Source organism: Corticium candelabrum, chromosome 8 (genome assembly GCF_963422355.1).
Source record: "Corticium candelabrum chromosome 8, ooCorCand1.1, whole genome shotgun sequence".
Lineage (NCBI taxonomy): Eukaryota > Metazoa > Porifera > Homoscleromorpha > Homosclerophorida > Plakinidae > Corticium > Corticium candelabrum.
Window position 1 is genome coordinate 7,407,497 of NC_085092.1, and position 5,250 is coordinate 7,412,746.

Below are 5,250 nucleotides of genomic sequence, written 5' to 3' on the forward strand. Positions count from 1 at the left end.
GTTTGAAACCCAAATAAACGCAAATCCAAGCTTTGACGTTTTCGAACGGTACAAAGTTCCCTTTTCTGTGATTTAAGATGAAAAAAGGAAACACGAACAGAGAGTAGACAGCCTTTTCTGAGTAAGAGACTACTAGAAACTAGGTAAGAGATTGTTCTTTATGCCGAAAATCCTTGTTTGCTACATTGAGAAAGAACAGAAATTAGCTAGAGGACGAAATTTGGATTAACTATATAGTTAATTTAACTAGGACATTCTTCCGTCTAGCTAGGTACATATGCCTCGAAATTATGTACACAATGTCTAGATACAGAAGTGTGATAGTCACTATCGCTAGAAACGGTCACGTTCTAGTTAATTTCAGTTCAATAGATATTCGATAACGAATTACTAGAAACTGGAAACTTTCCCATCTCTACACGTATTTCAATAGCGCATTATCTGTGTCTAGAGACTTAGAAACGAAAGCCAATAATGTCATTAATTGACTTCTTCCGTAACATGACACGCGATAAAGTACATGCAGAATCTGTTTCATAGTCAAACGAGTCGACTGATATCGAGTAATGTATAGAACGCGTTGACTGCCCTAGCTAGAGGCAATCATGTAACACTGACTGTACACAGACGTGCATTGTCAATGCTCAAGGTATTGTGACAATGCGTCTATAGAAGGAACGATGTTTACACCTTACAACTGCATGTCTGCACCTGCTTGTTACTGCCTGCGCTCGTTACAAAATCCCAGAAATGAAATAGAGTCGGCATAGACATCAGTACGATTGCAATCAGCAGGCCTACAGTGACCAGCACCAATCCACGTCCTTCAACTGCAGAGATCCCTTTCTTACGACTTGCAGATATCAAAGGCTCGTCATATTTCTCATTGTCCTGTGTAAGTCAAACACGAATTAACAAAAACTAGTTAGAGCCAGTAGAATAGCTGAGCTCGACCGACCATGTTTGCCGTGTCCTTTCCTTCTGCGCTACTAAATAAATATAGAACACTCAATATTAATGTCACACTTTGTCCGTCGAGTGCGCTAGGAGTCTGGACGCTCCGCTGATTGGCTGGCGCGATTTACAGTCCGACCCTTCAAACCAAAATCAAAACTCTACTTAAAGACGCAAGGATCAAAACAGGTGGATTGTTTCCTTTAAAACCGTGCACCTATAATATACTACCGTTGCATGAAATCCATCAAAAAATAGCTAGTAAAACAGAAACCAAGAGTTGTAAAATTTCAACTGTCTATAATATCAATTTGACTTCTTACCTTCGTTAGACATTCTTACGTCTTCTATCACAAGATATAACTTCGCTTGACCTGCCTGACGAGAAGATCTGGCTCTGGCGCAAAGATAGAAACCCAATAATGCGCATGCGTGAACCGTATACCGTGCCGCAGGAGACTACGGCCCGGGCACGATGGTAACCAATAGAGATATGGGAGAGGAGGACAAGTTGTCAGTGGCGGATCCAGGTTTTTACTGAGGGAGTGGCGCAGTGATAATTTCTAGACTTATGACGTCACTGCAAATCAACTAAATTTGCTAGAAGCGTCGACTGACTCCATCCAAGGTATGGAAATATGACAAGATGTTTTCCTGTTTTCAATGATTCAGATTTTATCATCATCTGACAATCTTTTGTCTCATAGAAGGGCATCTACGACTTAAAGGTATTTCCGTGGCTTTCCATCAGCAGAGGCGTGCAAGGCGTTCAAAGAAAGCGTTTTCTTCAGCAGCCGTCATTTTGTCCCATATCAACGACTCAGGTTGTCCTACTAGAAGTATCGATCTGTAAGACAGTCTCCTGTGGTCGTATTCCGTCTTCGGACGTGTCTTCCTGGTTGAAGCTGAAAAGTGCTGGTGTAACGGTAGAAGTACTGTTAGACATATTCGCGCTCAAAGTCCAACTCAACACTGACTCCCGTATAACCTCGCGTACCCTTACACAACTCCCCCTTAAATGAGAGTGGGTCTAGACGTCTATTTTTTACTTTGTATTCTCTCACTCCTGTTTCCACATGTCGTGCAAAAGAATATGTACGTCTTGTGATTTTTGCAACTTGTCCGTTATCTGCTATTCTTGAGATAATATCATTATCTGCCATTTCAAAGGGCATTTTGACAGAGACAAAAGCTGGTGGATCCTGTGGTGGTGTTACTTCCAATCGAACATTATTTACTATCAGAGCTGTCATCAGCAACCTTTCTTTGGCTTCTTCATTTATCAAGGTAATCTGCCACGATTTAGCAACAGTCGGACATACACATATGACACACTCTTTCGGCAGTTGCATAAATAGAGCCTTTACTATGTCTTCTGCTGTCACGTCTTCAGCTACCAATCTGACTGTCAATGGCCTCTGCAACGTTACGGCCGCCATTCGTTCTTCTTTTTGATCGTGGTTAGTCTTCCAATCGATTAGGCTCGTAATCTACGTAGCCTGCAGGTGAATACACCTTTCTGTTCCTAAATTTCTCCAAAATAACTTGGAACTCGCTCTGTATTGTGAAGGTTGGCGGAATTACCAAAACTCGTGGCGTCCTCCGAGTCTCGCAATATACAAACATTCATACATACATACATACATACATACATACATTTTTTTTGTTTACAAAGACCGTTAGGGCCCAGGTTAGATCCTGCAATCACTATTCTGCAATCTAACACCGCAATCTAACGCTACTTTATCAGAAGTCACTATCAGAAGTTACTATGATGTACTTCATTCTTGCTGTACTTGCTGTAGATACTTGCTGTAGACAGAACCCGACACTCCGGAGAGAGAGGCAATTGTATGTTAGTTCCTTGCCCAAGGCAATTTATGTAGATGACCCTTCCGCACTGAAACTCAGAACCGAAGGTCCCGGATGTTGCCAATCTTCAACTGCACACTCTAACCAATTGAGCCACATACATACATACATACATATATACATTTTTTTGTTATTATTAAAAGTTTGTACAACTTCTAAATCAATCTAAATTCTTTACACTAAAGCTAGGTTTACAAAAGGTCCCAAAGGCTTCCAAAAAGATATGTCCGACTTTCTTGCACAAACAGTTTGTATATGTCGACGTAGATGCCACTTAAAACTGTTCATAATTCCAACGGGAGGAAGAGTTTTTCTTTTTGTCCAATAGGTGGTCATGAGAATGACGAAGAAAGTTCTTAGGTTTCCAGTTTCATTCATCAGCTCCAATGGGTGGAGGGCCGTAGGTGAATTTAATGATACCCTACTCAATAAGAGACAAACTTGCCGTAAGAGTCCTTTCCATATCGGGCAAGTATTGAATACATGTGTTCAATGGTGTCGTCTGGCTGATGGCACGTTGGACACTGACGTGTTGTGGCAAGTTTAGCCGTATAGAGGACTGAGTTAGTTGGCAGAACCCGGTGCAGAAATTTCCATGCTATGTCCCATTGTAAAGGCGTCATGTTTTGAGGAAAATTCCAGAGTGAGAGCCATTGTTTGTCCGTAATTAGTCCGTATGAGGCCTCCCATTTTTCCTGGCACGGTAGACGGTCTATGTGTTTAGATAAGAGACATCGGTACAGTAAACGTGTATTCGCATCTGACAGTAGCAGTGGTTTATCGGCTGTGCTGAAGAAACAGAGAAGTGCCTGCCAATGTGGCATTCTATGTTCGGAAGAGGGCTCTTGATGGGGGAGGCTAGTCCAAGATTGCGAAATGGCATGTAAAACTTGAGGGTAAAATTTTGCCGCGACCGTTCTGGCATCTGGAAGTTGTTTGGTCCATATATCTTTAACGTTGAAGAAGCGACATCTAGCTAGTGAAAGCTGAAGTATGGGGCGATTGGACTGGTCTTTTATATGGTGGTTCCCCACAGAGGTTCTTCGGCAGCATCTTCATAATACTTGGGAGGGGCAAGATCCAGTCCTCCGTCAAGTTTCCTCCAGGACATGTTAAGTTGGCAATAAAAGGATGAAAGCTTGATGTAGTTGCGATGGTCGGGCATCCAGCCTGAGGCGGCAAAAACTGCATAGCCCATGTTGTATTGTCCACTGAGATGAGATAGTTGCTGCCGAGCGAGGTCTTTCCAAGCTGCTTGATTCTTTTATCAAACAAGCGTCGGATCGCTTGGAGGCGTATTGCCATTAGTCTAGAAAGGAGATGAGGCATGCCTAGTCCTCTATCTCTACTTCGTGAAATACACACCGATCTTTTTATTAGTGGTGGCGTTTTAATCCAAAGAAAATCCCAGATAATGTCTTGGAATTGCTGTAACGTTTGATGAGGCATAGTATATGTGTGTGCCGTGTAGTATATTTTGCTTAAAGCGAATGTTGACAGGACGTGTGCTCGCCCTAGGTATGACAGATCTCGACTTTTCCAAATGTCCAATGTCTTTTTCAGTTTCTCTAAGACCATTGACCAGTTTTCTTTCATAGATTCATAATACGAAGGACTGAACGTTAGGCCAAGAATCTTGATCACTGTGGTAGTCCATTTTATTTGCAATGGGTTTTCTTGACGTTTCCACTTTCCAAGCCATAAACCAACCGACTTTTCTCGGTTGAGGTGTGCTCCACTGGCAGAGTTATAAACCCTTAGTTCATCATTTAAGGCCTGAAAGCTTGCCTCTGTTGTTAGAAAAACAGTCATGTCATCTGCATAACTGGATACTTTAATACTATCTCTGAGAGGATCGTCAACAGTTGGCACTCCTTGTATGATAGGATTTTGTCTTATTGCTGACGCTAAAGGCTCGAAACTGAGAACATATAAAAGAGGTGACAGTGGACATCCTTGTCTGACGCCGCGGTGTATGTCTATTCTTGATGACAGATATCCATTGACTATGACGTGACTGCCGATGTTAGAATACACTATTTTTACCCATTTTTGGAAAGAGGGACCAAACCCAAAAGCACCGAGTACTCTAGACAGATGTGTCCAGTTAACCCTGTCGAAAGCTTTTGTTTGATCTAGAGAGATGAAAGCCAAATCTTTCTCTGTACCAGAGCACCAGTGAAGTAAGTCTCGGATTGTTGCGCAATTGTCTTGTATGGCTCGATGGGGAATACTGCAACTCTGGTCTGGGTGGATGATTGATCCGATTACTTTCTTTAGACGATTTGTTAGAGCTTTTGCGATTATTTTGTAGTCGGTATTGAGAAGGCTGATGGGACGCCAGTTTTTGAGATTGTTTCGATTTCCTTTCTTATTTACGATGCGGATGATTCCGGTTCTCTGGCTATACGAAAGAGAGGTCTT